The 16,259-nt window shown below is 44.7% G+C and overlaps 1 long non-coding RNA gene across 1 annotated transcript in view; it reads left to right on the top strand.

Moving 5' to 3' along the window:
* LOC138919592 (uncharacterized) overlaps positions 1–16,259 on the top strand; it is a 170,375-nt gene that overhangs the window by 75,052 nt on the left and 79,064 nt on the right. Inside the window, exon 2 of the long non-coding RNA XR_011429890.1 lies at positions 1,901–1,998. This is a non-coding gene — a long non-coding RNA (uncharacterized lncRNA). The remainder of the gene's footprint in view (positions 1–1,900; positions 1,999–16,259) is intronic.

Here is a 16,259-nt window from a genome sequence, read left to right on the forward strand (position 1 = left end):
TGTCCAACACTTACAGCTATGGGAGCCTGGGCAAATAACCTAATGTCTTGGGACCTCAGTTTGCCCATCTAAAAAATGGGAACAATAGGGTACATAACTCATGGGATTGTAATGGTTATATGTGATAACTATGACAATACGTGACATTTATTGAATGCTTAGTTTTGTGTCAACTATAAGACACATGGAAGTGATTGGCTTCTCCCTTGGCACAAGATAAACATTTACATAAGCTATTATTGTTGTTATTATTTTCTTATTACATGTCAAACCCATTTTGACAAACTTCAAGAGATCATCAACTGCTTTTGGTATACTGGAATTCCAATCCATTGAATATGGTTCTTAATAAGTGGGTCAAGAATGGAGCTCAGAAATCTTTTTTGTTATGTGCGATTTCACCTGTAATTTATTTTCCATTTTAATCCAATGCATAATTGAACACACTTTTTAGAATATCATATTCCATGTTGCTTCTATTATTCTTGGAAATACTTTGTCTTTGTCATAAGACATTACTAAATCTAGCTAAATCTCCAGCTTCCTGAGAACCTGATAAACAGGCTCATTTTTCTTCACAGATTAGTAAGGAGAAGGGAATTAACTCTGAATCCTGATTCTTATCTATGGTTTAGGGGAAAAAATACAGTTAAAGTAACTTGAAATCATAGTCATAGTTCCCTCTTGGGCAAAATGATGGGGTTACACTGCAGAGTTGGGGCTGCTCATGAGCTACAAGGTAGCGACTGCAATAACAGCATTTACTTTCAAATCCATTTCATAATCCATGCTTGGCCAGAAGCACTTTCTGCCTTTCAAGCTGTCAGGTTCTTGGCCTGAGCAAATTGGGCACAGCTTTTGGATTACGCCCTCAGTTCTTTCCCAGCTTACAAAGTGATCGTGCGTCACCAGCACGATCTATCAAGGGGAAAGCCATCTTAAGGCACCAGCCTAAAGTACAGAGGCAGGCTGAGGTGTAAGCAAGAGCACTGCAGAATTACGGATGTAATGAAATGGGTGAGCCTGCTATTACCTGTGTCCTAGATACGAAAGACGTTCATCTGATGGCCTGGAAAAGCTGGTGCCCCATTCCATTTTACTAGGGGGCAGCTGTTTTTGCATTTCCAGGTCAGGGAGCCCCATTTCTCAGTAATCATCACAGTAGCTAGAATTGTACCCCTTAAAAAAAGCAACCGAGTTTGGGTCACCATCATCAAGCAGTCTCTTGATTGGAGTCACCTGGAAGCCAACTAGTTGGGTTAAGTTTTCTGTCTTCTTTCCAGCTAGTGCTTCTAACCCCAGTATTCATGTCCCTCCTCCATTGGCCTCCTTGAGGCATTTGATGCTTACATGTTCTTCCCACTTCCTTCTAGCAAAACCAGCTCTTGCCCTTTTTATCAAACATCAGTAATGTACTAGTATCTTCTTAAGGCTTTTATTCTTGATCTCCCAACTCTTTATGCTGTCAGAGACCAAATCTTTGAGCGAAGGGTTGGGAGATAGTGTGATAGAGGAGCAACTGGATCAGAAGATTGGAAATCAGAGGACTGGATTTTAGATTTGCTATCTAGCAGGTGTGTCACTCAACTCCCCACTCTGGGCCTTGGCTTCTTTATCAAATGGCTAGATTGGAGAATCTGGATTTTTATCTCATAGGCTTGTGGATCATTAGTGACATTCATTCTGGAGAAGAGGAAAATAGAACATTAAAAAATTTTTTTTCCAACTCTGATGTTCTGCAATTCTAAGGGCGAAAGTGAGAATCTAAACTCGTGGGGGCATGTTTAAAGGGTGTCATCACACACTCCCCAAATATATGTCTCATCATGGGCACAGACATGGGGAGAGGAACGAGCACGAATTCAGTGCCTTTTGTTAAGCGCATGCTTCTTACCTACAGGATTCTCATCATCGCTCTTTGAAGGAGATACTGTTATCACCAAAGTGCAGGTGAGCAAATGGAGACCTACAGAGGACTTGCTCAAGGCCACACTGCAGGTAAGTGGCAGAGTTGATCAACTTTCCCATTCTGTCTACCCCAAGACTGGCCCCACGCAAAATATTTGGTCGAAAGATAATTCTTAGCAAATTCCCACAATTCCAGAAGCGCGAAGCCCTAGCTGCTCTTTTGCCATCCCTCAACATTTTTCAGTGTTCAAAGAGCCTGGACTTCTCTAGACTTTGGAGTCCGGCATGAAGCGTGTGGTGCTGCCTGAGACAGTGCCAAGGAGCACGTTTTACTTTGGCCAGCTTTACTCATAGGTGGGGGTGGATGACCAGCTAGTGTTGTTGGAAGAGGATGGAAAGGTTTTCTACCGCACTCCTGCCTTCCCTGCGAGGGTGGCCAACTTGTTCCAATTTGCCCGGGACGTTTTCGGTTTTAAGACTGGAACTCCCAGGTCCAGTGAACACCTCAGTCCCAGGCAAACTGGGATGGCTGGTCACTCTAGTTTCCTGAGCTCTTGAATTTCTGTAGCTGGGAGGAAAAGCCTTCTATTTGATGCAATATAGGTAAAATCACATTTCTGCCTGTTGATATGTTACCTCATCAAATTTGGAGGTTCTATTTGAGATAGTTTGCTGCAAAACAGAGATGTCTGGGAAAATGCAAAATTTATTTTGGGGCTTTAGGCCAGGCGGACTCTCAAATGAGCCAAAACCTGGATACAGCGAGAAGCCTTGTGGTTGTTGGCTGGGAAAGCAATGCTGCAGATATATCCTCACGAACAAAAGCAATGGATAACAGTTCAGACACGCTCTAGACTGACGCTCCAAATTGCAGAGTTGATTTGTAGTCGAACTACAGCCCACCGGGGTAATTCTGCCGGGTATGAATCAGGCAAGGAGCCATAGAGAGTTGTTTATTTAACCAGGAACTATAGTTAATGGTTCTCCTCAGCCAACTTGGGAAGATTAGGCAGTTAAAATTACACACTGCAAACTCTAACTTAAATGTCCACACACACACAATGATTTGCCAGGCCCTTGTTCTAACAGAGAGCAGGAACCGAGACTCCCAGAAAGCGTGTAACAGAATAGAGACCTTCTAGGGTGAGGAAAAGAGAATTGGCCTTTGTTGAATACCATGCTAGGCGTTTGACATATACGATTTAATTTGATTCTTTTGGCAATGCGCCTTTTACATTGTAGTTCCTGCCCTCCCTCCCCATGTCCATTGCACAGATGAGGAAATCGAGGCTCAGGCTCAGGGAGAGGTTAACAGCTTGCCCAGGTGCACATGGCTGTCTGACTCCCACTTTATCCCCTATACTGACCCGAGGCTGGGACACAGAGAATGGGCTTCGTTAGTTTGCCTGAGGTAGGCCCTGGGTGCAAGGGAGTTACCTGCTAATTTTGAGACTGGGGACACCCACAGAGGGACAGATCTTCAGCATGGCTTCAGCCACCAGGAGGCAACATGGGCCCAGATATGGATATCAAAGACCAAATGTGTCCAGATAGCACCCAGTACAACTGGAAGTTCCAGGAACCAGAATGCCTGGAGGCAGCCCAGCAAAGCTCCTCAGGAGGCCCACAGCAGGAGGTCCCAACCGTGGCCAGCATCGGAAGAGGGAGTGATGCGGCCAACAGCACTCTAATCTTACACTCTGGAGGTTCTGATTCAGTGGGTCTAAGGCAGGACAGAAAGGTGAATGTTTAACAAGCTGATTTAACCACTGCCCGATTGGGACACCACTCATTTACAAAATAAAACACAGAACCTGGAAAATGAGGCCTACGGTCTATTCCTTTCTCAGCTACAGTGTTCTAAATTGAGGGACAATTTTAAGTTGTAAAAACCTTTTGTGATGGTGAGAATGGATAAATTGCCTCATGGGTGGCCAAACCTGGCGCAACAGTCATTTATCATCTCTGTACCTTAGTTTCCCCAAATGCATGATGCCGTGATATCTGAAAGGATCTTTCTGAAATCTTGGGAAGATAAGTTAAGTGCATGCACAGAGTATTGTGAGATTTTGGGAGGAGAAGAATTCCAGCTTTATCATTAAAACAGCACTTTACTGTAGCAGCTATGAACTGCCACTTTTGGTTCTTGATGATCTTGGGAAGAAGATATAGTTCTTGAGTCATAAAGCCTATAAAAATCTCTTTAATTATTCATCTGAAAACTACTTTGAACTATGTGCATCATTCTCCAGCACTCAGAGGAGAAGGCAGCCAGCAAGAGTTCTCCTCCAACCCACGGACATACCGTGTAGCCCCATGAGTCTGTCCTCACGGTTAGAGCTGCCAATCATTAATCAGTTCTCTTGGCTGCTAATTCTCAGTCAGGAGTTGATAGAGAAGACCTTAACAGAGTCTCTGGTGTGCAAATGGATTTTGTCTCAAAAGTTCATTCGGAACTTGGAAAACTACAACGTGTTTAAACTGTGATTAGTTCCCTCCATCCATAAAATACCATTTATCCCAAGAGATACCTGAAGTCCTGAACCAAGATGGTGACAGACCTTGGTGACGCAGTTTAGCAATGTATCTTTGGGGAAATACACCCAGCAAAGAAAAACTACTTCCCTGCTGTGGTAAGATCTGAGGTTTGGGACATCTACCTTCCTCTAGGGAAAATAACAGTCTCCCTCAACAGCCGGCCAAGGGAAGAAGGACACTGAGATTTATAAGCAAGTGGCCCGCTCCTGTGACCCCGTTGGATAAGGCTGGGGCTTGGTGATAAGGGGCAGGGATAGGATTGTTGGCTTTTCAGTTTGGGGATGGAAACTTTCAGATAATATGAAGTGATGCTCCAGGAGACAGGAATGGGAGGGTGTAGTGGATTGAATGGTGGCCCCTCTGAGGAGATGTCCATCGGAACCCGTGGTTGTGATCTTCCTTGGAAAAAGAGTCTTCACAGATGTGAGTATGTTAAGGATCTCCAGAGGAGATCATCCTGGATTAGAGTAGGCCCTGAATCCAATGGCAAATGTCCTTAGAAGAGCAGAGAAGGGGAGAAGACCCAGAGAAGTCTGTGTGATAATGGAAGCAGAGATTGGATTTTGCGGTTGGAAGCCAAGGAGAGTGCCAGGAGCTACAGAAGCTGGAAGAAGCAGGGGAGATTCCCTCCGAGAGCTTTTAGAGGGAGCGTGGCACCGTGGACACCTTGTTCTGGACTTCCAGCCTCCAGAACTGTGAGAATAAATTTCTGTTGTTTTAAGGCACCCAGTTTGTGTAATTTACTATGGAGCCCTAGGAAACCAATAGAGAAGGTGAGGAGGTACTGGAGCCAGCTCCGCCAGCCCAGGGCCCTGAGACCATCTCTCTCCTCATCTGCTTCCACCTCCCTCCTCTCTCGCCCATTTATGCCAGTTACCTACCAGCCTCCAATCTGACTGATTCTAGATGATTATAGTTCAGGGTTGTTTTTTTTCACGTGTAACTAAATTCAGGAAAAACAAATATTTGCAGACCATATATTTTTTCTCCAAAAATTTTATTGTTGTTGTTATAAAACTGTATAATGATCTAGGAAGATGTTCATGAGATACTGCTAGGAGAAAAAAGCGGGTTATGAAGATAGTATTTATAGTGCAATAATACCATTTTTTGTCAAAAATATGTGTTTAATACACAAACTTGGGAGGATATACTTAAAACATTAATGACTATAGATCTAGGTGATTGTTATTTTCTTCTTTTTGCTTATCAATATTAATTATATTTTCTTTAATACATATACATATTACTTTTGCAATAAGAAAAATATTTTTGGAGTAAAATGAAGTGTATAACTCCTAAATCTACATCTAAAACTATGATGTTTATTGTCTCCAATTATCATTCTCTACAGAAATGAGCTCCATTCCCCACTTCCATCATTGAAATAATTTTCCCCAGTCATCCATACCTAAAAACATAAGGTCTGAATAAGCTTCATAACAGACTTTATAACTGCAGCATACCAGAATGCTTGAAATTGTGGAATGATAAATAGTCTCAGAAACGCAAAAAAAGAAAAATTTATTTTTTCAATCAGAGAACTACGGGTAAGCCTTCTTACATTATTTCTTACCAAGATCATGTGGTTTCTGTATCAACAAATTCAAAGGACCTATCTTCAGGCCTCATCTTTCTTGACCTGTGCGGTGTTCTGGTACCATTGACGACATTCTCCTTCTTGAAATGCTCTCTACCAGGTTTCTGGGAGCCTTTTAGCCCCTCTGTGTTTTCTTCCTACCTCTCTGACCACACTTTCTCCTTTGCATGGATATTCTACTCTACCCAACCTCATTTTCTCCTTTAACTCGCTACTGTCTCTACTTATATCCACAGCGCTAATCGACTTCCTACAAATGACTCCCAGATTTCCACTTCCAATCTTGACCTCTCCTCTGACCTGCTTGCCCAACTTCCTCCTGCATATTTCTTCTTGGGTTTCTCAAGGGAATTTGAACACAACATGTACCAATTCAAACTCATCGTCTTCCCTCCCCCAACCTGGTCTTTTCCCTGTATTTCCCGTCTTGGTGAATGGTTTCACCAGTTACACAGGCCAGAATGTAGGTGCCTTCCTTGATATCTCTTTCTTTCCCTCCCATTTCCAATCTGTCACCAGGTCCAGTGATTTTTCCCTCTAAATATCTCTCAAATCTGGCCATTGTCTCTACTCTGGTCTAAGCTCTCATCTTTTCTCACCTGAACTACTGCAATGGTCTCCTAACTGGTCTTCCACACCACTCTTGCCCGCTGTGTTCCATTCTCTATACTGTAGTCAGAGTGATTGTCTTCAAAGGCAAGCCTGCTAATGCTATCTTCCTGCTTAAAACTTTTCAGGACCCCCTTCCCCACACTGCGCTGCCTCCCCCATGCTAGAAGTATATAAAGCAAACAAGCAAACAAACAAAAAACAACTCCTGAACATTGGCCACAAGGTGCTGCCTGGACCTTGGCACCTTCTTGGCCCTGAAGCTCCCTACCTCCCAACTCTCTCTGTCCTAGTCATACTTACTTCCTCAAATCTTGCCTACTTGCCATGATGTTTTCTACCACAGTGCCTTTGCACATGCTTTTAGCCCACCCTCTGTGCCTAGTTGACTTCCATTTTTCCTTCGGCTCTCACATCAAGACTTCTCTGGGCTTCTTGACAAAGCAAATCCTCTAATCCTCTGCCCTGTATTGTATACTTCTCCCCTTCTTAGCACTGGCCACATGAGAGCCTTCATCTTAGTGTAGAGGTAGTGGGGTACACTTTTTAATTTTATGTTAAAAGGGACTTATGCTTCATTGTCATTAGTGTTACTTCACCAAAAACCGTGAGTAGCTCCTATAGTGAGGTGACTTTGGGAGCCTTTGCTGATGCTGGGCTGGAAATAGGAGTTGATACCCATCCATTTCTACTGGTCCTTTAGCTGATGTCCTTGGAAGGCAACAGGTGCCTCAGTAAAGCCCTTGCGGTCTTGAGATGAAAGTCTGGAGGTAGTAATATTTGGAAACAGGATGCCAAATGTCTAAAGATGGTTTTTCTGAATCAAATTTATCTCCTTTTCCCTGTTCCACAAATAGGAGAGTCATTTAGGTTAGCAGCCCACTCTTTTGAAGAGAAAAATCCTCCCTCAGCAAACTCAGACTCATTGGCACTTTCATGAGAATTACTGTAATCAAGAAAACAACTTCTAGCTGGCGCCCTGGAAGTTGAAAGATTTGAAGTTTGATGGAAGATTTTTTTCTAATTTTATGTTTCTGAAAATCAATGTGTACCTATGATGTGGAGGTGTCTTTTTCTCCTGGAAAAATCTATTTTTAAATTGACAATGCAATTTTGATTTGATGGAATCTTAGCCCCCTGTCAAACTAGGATGAGGGGTTAGCGGGGCTAGGGGGTGTTGTCATGGGGCTTGCTGAGGGTCAGAGGCCATCAAGAGGGTTTTGCTCTCCTGGGGCTGGGGACGGGGGCAGTGGGTGGTGAGCGAGGTCATGGAAGGAAGGCTTCTATTACTGTGCAAATAAATCACATCTTTTCCCAGGTTTTGCAACATGTCATCTCATCTGAAAAATGTCTCTTCTAATCTTATATGACTTTACATTTTGATCACAAATCACTCCTTGCATTTTCTTTCTCCTGCTCCAAAAACTGTATTTTTAATTTTCTGGTATTTGGTGTGGCAAAAGGCCTTTGAGTGATGCCATCATTTTTCTTTTATCTTCAAAAACCAAATATCTGAGAATTTTGATGATTCACCTGCCAAACCACATTTCCCAGGCTTCCTCTCACACTTAGGACAAAAATACTTTAGTTGATTGCATCATCCATTTTAGTTTACGGAAAATATGGGCGTAAGAGGGCAAGATTTGCTATCACATGAAAGGTTCATGTTCATCTGGTTGTAGGTTTTACAAAACAAAGCACCCACCCAAGATTCCATAGATGTTGGCAATCAGACGTTTGAGAGGAAAAGGCTGTGCAGAGGCAGGAGCTCCCTCCTCCCCTGGAAAGCTCGGCCAGTCACCTACTGGCACAGACAGAAGAGCAGTGTGTGTCACACACCCATGGGCTCCAACAGACTCCAGGCCAAGGCCTTTTGCTTGCTGGGTGCGCTAGTTGTCCTCCATTTGCCCTATCCCCAAATCCATTCTCTGCCCTTCTCTGCCTTGCTGTGGGTCTGGGAAGGCTGGTCCCTAAGAGTTGCATCACCTGGGCTGCCTTGCCCTCTACTTCCTGTTGAGTTCAGCCAATGGGAAACACGCAGGAAGGAGCCTGGCAGTGGGAGAAGAGAGGTCGGGATGCTTCTCTGCCCATCTTGCATTGGCACCTCACTGATGACAGTGGCCATCCTCTCTGTGACCACAGCCCTTCCTTCATTGCCCTCTCCTCAGGCCCAGGGGTCTTGTGGCTTCCTGCTGTTGCTAGTCTCTGGGAGTTGGTTTTGTTAGTTCTGCCCATACCTTCTTTAAAGTCTCTTCCTTGAACCACTCGAATAGAATTCTGTCCCTTTCCACAATCTCAACCAATACTGGGGATATGCTGCGTTTAAGAGGTTTTGATTCAGTAAAGTTGAGTTCATAACATTCCCCAGAACTTTGTTCATTGCCACCTACTGTCCCCATTGAGACCAGTTTGGTCATCTATCCAAAAAGGCTAAGGGATAGAAAATACAGGCTGTCTTTGAGGCCTGTCTGCCCTCCCACCCCCGTTTCCTCTCTGGTTTTCTTTCCCTTTCGCATCCTGACTCTCCCCTCTCCTCCTACCCTGCAGCCCACCTCCGTACCTGTCCCATTTCTCATTCTTGCAGGGCTTCCTCTCCCACTCAGCTCTCACCTTGGAAGGTAGATCTTTAGTAAAATGACCAGGAGGATTTTATCATCATGCCTTTTCTTTTCTAAGTTCCGTTTTATGGGGTGGGGTCCAGTGTAAGTACAACTCCATCACCCACTGAACTTGATTTTTACCTCTCACATCTCTCTCTTTTCCCCATTCTCATCCACTTCCCCATTGTAACTTTTGTTCTTCCCTCCGCACTCTCTCTTGAGTTTCTCTCCTTTCCCACTACCTCCGCATTAGGCCATGCCTTCGTCGCCTTGTTTCAGACCCTCACCACTGTCCACTTCAGTGTCTTCCATGTTGCTTCTGACATACCCCTTCTTCTCAAGGTAACTGAGGCTCTCTATGTTCCCAGAATACATCTCCCCTCTTCCTGCCCTTGCTTACACACTTCCCTCCCTATGGAATGTTCTTTCTTTCAGCTCAGCAAATTGGAAGCCTACCTGATTTTGACTCAAATTAAAAGCCACTTCCTCCATGAAGTTTTCCCAATCTCACCAGCCATAAGCCAGCTCCTCCTCCTCTGTGCTCCCCACCTTCTGACACTCACTTTAACCAACTGCGAATTAAGTTTGCTGGTCCACTTGTGTCCTCTCCTCTGCTAGATGATAAATAGGAAACTAAAGGGTGCGGGGAAAACTTGCTTCACTCGGAATTAGAGATGGGGCTCTGAAGCCAATCTACCTGTTAACCTGGAAGTCACTTAATCTTTCTGGATTTGTGTTTCCTCAGCTACAAAATGAAGTGGCTGAACCAGCTCTTCTTGAAGGTCTTCCCCAGCACTGACTCTATGAACTTTTTGTCAGACCTCTAAAGTATAGCCTATGAGATGCATTTATCTTCTCTCCTTACTTCTGCCTCTTCCATGAAGGGGAGGAGAATTAGGCAACTGGGCATTTTCTCAGCAGCACTACAATGGCGGGTGACAATATGGGCTTGGTTGAGACCAGGTTGGAGTTTGAATTTAGCTCTATGCTTTTCAGCTATGCAAATTCGGGCAACTATTTAACCTTTGTATACTTCTCTTTTCTCATTTATAAAATGGAGATCGTGATAACATCTACCCAAGTAGGTTGCTGACAGGTTAAAGGAGATACTTAATGAAAGTCCTCAGTCTGCTCCGTAAGAAACACTCGGTCAGTGGAAGGACGACCAGTGGAGAGCTGCCTCTTATCAAGACAACCCGTGGAAGCTGTTTAATCAGGAGAAAATCTCTAGTGCCTAATTCTCAACCCTAGATGCTCTTTACACTCATTCGGGGACCTTTGAAAACACACCATCGCCTGGGTCCCAGTCCAAACAGATTGAATCAGAGTCTCTGGGGATGAGACTCTGGCATGAGTACCATTTAAGAAGCTTGCCAGGTTATTCTAACTTATAGTCAAGGTTGCCAACCATTGTTCTAATGAGCATTTAATTGACCCCATGAGAGGAAAATCCACAGGTTGAATGACTAATTCCTAAGTTGTGTTTCAGACAAGTTTGAGTTACTTGTGCAGAGAAAGGTCTGCTTCCCCAATTCAGAGTCAGTAACTAAACTCAAGTCTGTCTCCTCAACGCTTCCTGGTGGGCTCTGTTACACAGCTACCTGCCCGGGCTAGGAATGCACCAGTGACTCATGCTTCACAATATCCGAAGTCATTCTGGAGGCGTTCAAATCCCCAGCACTCTAAGTGATGATGTGGATTTAAAACTCAAAATCTCTAGTCAGCTACTTTTATCAGTTTCCTGCTCCAAACTCTAACTTAATAGGGTGTCACCATGGAAACAAGTATTTCTACTGGAGGACCAATCCATCCCTTGAAAATTCCTCTTCTATCTTTTGATTATGATCAATGAGAAGTGGTGAACATTTGAGATTTGTATCGGTGGGAAATGTGTAAAGGATTTGGATTCAAACTCTTCTTGGGGAGGGGTGTATAATACTCTCTCTAAATCTGTTAAAGTTTCATTTGTGATAATAAGATACTTGTCTCCTTCTGGGAAGGAAGGAACTCCCCACCCCCCCACCCCCCAATTTCCAGAATACTGTTCAATACTGGGTAGATATGTTTTCAAATATGAGAAAGTAAAATTATCACCATAAGCTGCCTCACTCTCATTTTTTGGGTTCCAAAGGATAGGACCAAAAGCCAGTTTAATGACTCTGCACCCAATTCCAATGTGTGGATTTTTCCCCCTCACATCACCAAGCAATTCTCTGACATGAGCTGGATGTCCTACCACTCAACTCAGTTCTGACGCTATCAACCTGGAGATAGCATCAGATCTCGAAAGTTAAGGGCTCAGTCCTACAAGACGGCTCCCCACTTCAGATGCCACTTGAAAGTCCAGGTTGTCACCTGTGCTTCTGACTGACGGGCTGTAAATCGGAGGTTCCCTCAACTCTCCTCTTGGGTTTGATTAATTTTCTAGAGTGGCTCACAGAACTGAGAGAAACAGCTTACTTACTAGATCACTGGTTTATCATGAAAGGATGCAACTCAGGAATAGGCAGAGGGAAGAGATGCCTAAGGAAAGGTATGGGGAAAGGACACAGCTTCCATGCTCTCTGAGAGTGTCACTCTCTGAATTTCCACGTGTTCACAAATCCATAAATTCTCTAAACCCCGTCCTTTTGGGTTTTTATGGAGACTTCATTACATAGGCATGGTTAATTAAATCACTGGCCATTGGTCAATGATTCAACCCCAAACCCTTCTCCCTCCCTGGAGGTCATGGTGGTGGGACCGAAGGTTCCAATCCTTTAATGACACGGTTGGTTCTCCTGGCAACCAGCCCCCATCCTTAGGTTGAGTCCAAAAGTCACCTCACAAGCAAAACAAAAGACACTTTATTGCTCTCATCACTTAGGAAATTCCAAGAGTTTTAGGAGGTGTGTATCAGGAACAGTGAATGAAGACCAAATATGTATTTCTTATCATAAATCATAATCTCACACAGTTCAACCTGTTTCAGACACGTGTAGGGGGTTCCAGAAGCCCTGGGTCAGGGATTTGCACCCTGGGTTTTCATACCACTGGAGATCAATGGTCCCTACAGCTGGCTAAGTGTCTGCAGGGTCCTTCTGGGCCCTTCTTAATCCTAACAAGTTCTGAAACACTCCCACTCTCTGGCACTTTAGCCTTCCTTCATGGATAGTGGAGAAATGGAAAGGAAGTGAGGAGGGAGCCAGATGGGAGGAGGAGTGTTGGAAAAGAAGAAGGGCAAGGGAGTGTTGCCTCTGCTGAGGACCCATGTAATCCTGCAGGGAGGAGCTGCTCTCAGAAAGTATGGTGGCTTTGTTGCATGTCGCTGTAGCTAGGCTGTACTGCACATCCCAGAATTCCCTTTCCCATATATTTCCTGTTAGAGTGGGCCACAGGGACATTTCACACAAAACTGGAGGGAATCCATGTTGTCTTTGCACTTAGCAGGGTGGTGCTGTGGCAGCCTGTGCACATTGTCATTTATCTGCTGACCCACGTTGTTGGTGTGGGACAGCAGCTGGACTGCAGCTTCTCCACCTTCTCTGGGACCCTCCCTCAGCTGGCTTCAATGCCTGGGCCAGGTAGATGTTTAGCTCTGTAACAAAAGGGCCTAACTTCTGACTGCTATGGGACACTCCATCATCAAGGTTGAGGCACTGAGGGGGCCGGCCCCATGGCTGAGTGGTTAAGTTCGCTCACTCTGCTTCAGCGGCCCAGGGTTTCGCTGGTTCGAATCCTGGGCGGGGACATGGCACCGCTCGTCAGGCCATGCTGAGGCAGCGTCCCACGTTCCACAGCTAGAGGGACACACAGCTAAAAGTACACAACTATGTACTGGGGGGCTTTGGGAGAAAAAAGAAAAATAAAATCTTAAAAAAAAAAGAAAATATTGGGGCACTGAAAGACATGGTATCAGTCTGTCCTGCGGGTTCTGGCTTGTCCTCAATGTCCCCCCACCCCCGCTCCTGTCTTAGTCAGTTCAGGCTACCATAGCAGAAGACCATCGACTGAGGGGCTTAAACAGCAAACATTTATTTCTCACAGCTCTGGAGGCTGGAAGTCCAAGGTCAGGGTACTAGCATGCTGGGTTCTGGTGAGGACTCTCTTCCTGGGTTATAGACAGCTTCCTTCCTGCTGTGTCCTCACATGGTAGAGAGAGATCATCTCTCTTGTGTTTCTTCTTATAAGGTCACTAATCCCACTTATGAGGTCTCCACCCTCATGACCTAATTCCCTCCCAAAGGCCCTTCCTCCAAATACCATCACATTGGGGATTAGGCTTCAAGATATGAATTTTGAGGGACACAAACATTGAGGCCATAGCACTCACTTTGCATCCATCTTCCCTTCCAAGCTCTCTGACTTGCAAGCTGCAACCCCCAGCATCAGATGCAGAGAAACAGCCTTATAGAGACTGTTGAACCAGTGTCTACAACTGTGGAAGGTCAAATCCCTGTAATAAATTCATGTGTGTGTGTGTGCGTGTGTGTGTATGCACATCCTAGTAGTTCTGCTTCTCTGCTTGAACCCTGACTGAATCAGCAGGAACGGATGGAGGCGGACTAGGTATAAAGGGCCAGGACCCTTGCTTTGCATCTGCAGTCCTGGGTCTTGGCAGGGCCGAGAGCGGACTTGACTCTTAAGCCAGGCTGGTCCTCTTAGGATATCTTAAAAGCTGGAACTGAGAGAGCCACTCTCTTTAGAAGTAGAAGCTGTGAGAAGTAAAGCTGAGGAGCTGGTGGTAGCTGTATTCGTCTGCTGGGGCCATTGTAACTAAATACCATGGACTGGGGACTTAAACAGCAGAAATTTGTTTTCTCACAGCTCTGGAGGCTGGAAGTCCAAGATCAAGGTGGGGCAGGGTTGGTTTCTCCTGAGGCCTCTCTCCTTGGCTTGCAGATGGCCACCTTCTTGCTGTGTCCTCACCTGGCCTTTCCTCTGTGTGTGCATCCCTGCTGTCTCTTCCCCTTCTTATGGGAACACCAGTCCTATTGGATTAGGGCCACTCAGATGACCTCATTTAGTATTAATTACCTCTTTAAAGGCCCTACCTCCAAATACAGTCACATTCTAAGGTACTGGGGTTACAACTCCAACATATGAATTTGGGGGGGAACATAATTCACTCTATAACAGTAGCTTGTGGTGGACAAGTGTGGTGGGTATATTTGTATACTTTTTTGCCTTGGCTGCAGTGAAAGAGAAGAATGTAGCAGATACCTAGAGAGATATGAAACCAATGGATAGAGAGGCCCCAGTGCATTTGGGATGAAAGAGCTCAACTTTGTAAGGAATCATTTAGAAATTGCTTCTGTATGTGGCTCATGGCACAGTTTATATTAACTTATCATTCCCAGGATGCAAAGCATCTGATGGTCTCTCCTGCAGCACAGTCAGTCTCTAGGTCATTATCCTTACTGCTGAGCGCCCCAGCCGTGTGAAAGAGACCAAAGTTGGGATCAGTCAGAACAGCTCTACTAGCAATGGCAAGGTACTTGTTTTTTTCTTATTATTATTTAAAATTGTGTGTGCCATTTCTTCTCTTCTTTGGTGCTGTAAATTAGATTTTTTTTTCCAGAACGTTCTTTTTGAATGTTATAGACTCCCTTTCCAAAAACCTATAAGCTAAATTCATATTATTAAACCAACTATTACCTCCATTCAATGATGTGTCGAGTTCTCAGAAGCTCAATCACATCTCAGTAACGTGTGGCAATGAACTAACCTGCGTTTATTGAGTGCCGATTATTAATGAGGCTCAGCAGCAGGGACTGTGAGAGATTCAAAGATGGTGAGGACAGGCTCCCCACTCTCGAAAATCTCACCATCTGGATAAGCTCAGGGACCAAGACACTGAACTAGGCATGTATGCCTCAGAGTCAAGATCAAAGCATAATTTTAGTTCTGATTCAGCCCCCTGGCCAGAGTGGCATGAGTCCCAAATGGCAGCCATGGACATGCATTTAAATTGCTTAGCTTTGTCTGCGGAGACTCTGGCCAGCTGGGCAAATCCATAGCTTCTGCTCTCCCAGTGTTTACATCTTCCAAGTGTTTTTGGTAAATTCCAAAACGATTTGGATATGTCACAGAAATGAGAGTCACAAATCTTTGTTTGCTACTGTACTGTTTTTAGACAAGTCATTTTGGATTCTCTGTCTGTCTGGGCCCTGGGTGGCCCCTCAGTTTTGCCCGTGGCTGACAGTGCTCTGTGGTTATTCAGCTATTTGGAAGGAGTTGAAAAGGTACAGACGCAACGAGCGGGACCTGTCTAGCATGACTGCTGATACACTTCTGGGTCTGGTTACTGCTTTGAACATTTGGGGTAAAAATATGGGGCTGTCTTCTAGAGTGCAGCCTGCTGCAGGAAGAACACTTCACAACCCAGTAAAGGAGAAAGACACAGGCTATTATTAAGGGCCCCTGAAGTTTAAACCTTGTGTATGTGAGGAAGTTAGTTTAGCTGCATGTAGCAGAAAAATTAGAAGAAAAACAGGGACATCGATAAGATAAGCATGTACTTTTGTCTCATAATGAGAAATATGGAAGTAGGCATTGAAGGTTCTATGGATCATCAGAAACCCAGACCTTTCTAGCTTCTTGATCCTTTATTCTTGGAGCTTTGATTCCCAGGCTTACAAGACGGTTGTGGAAGCTTCAGATGAGGGAAGAAGGAAAGGCTAAAGCTAAGAGGGCACTTGACAGCTGACTGCGCCTTCTCCTCTGTGATGGCTAATTCTATACATATACATATGGGTTCTGTTTCTCTGGAGAACCCTCACCAATACATCTGCTAAACATGGTGCCTTTATAAGAAGAGGAGGGGAAGCCAGAAGTCTCTCTCTCTCTGTGTGCACAAATAAAGACCATGTGAGGACGTAGTGAGAAGGCGGCCATCTGCAAGCCAGGAAGAGTGCTCTTGCCAGAAACTGACGACACTGGCACCCTGATCTTGAACTCCCAGCCTCCAGAACTGTGAGAAGTAAATGTCTGTAGTTTAAACCTCCCATTCTGTGGTATTTTGT

Source organism: Equus caballus, chromosome 20 (genome assembly GCF_041296265.1).
Source record: "Equus caballus isolate H_3958 breed thoroughbred chromosome 20, TB-T2T, whole genome shotgun sequence".
Taxonomy (NCBI): Eukaryota; Metazoa; Chordata; class Mammalia; order Perissodactyla; family Equidae; genus Equus; species Equus caballus.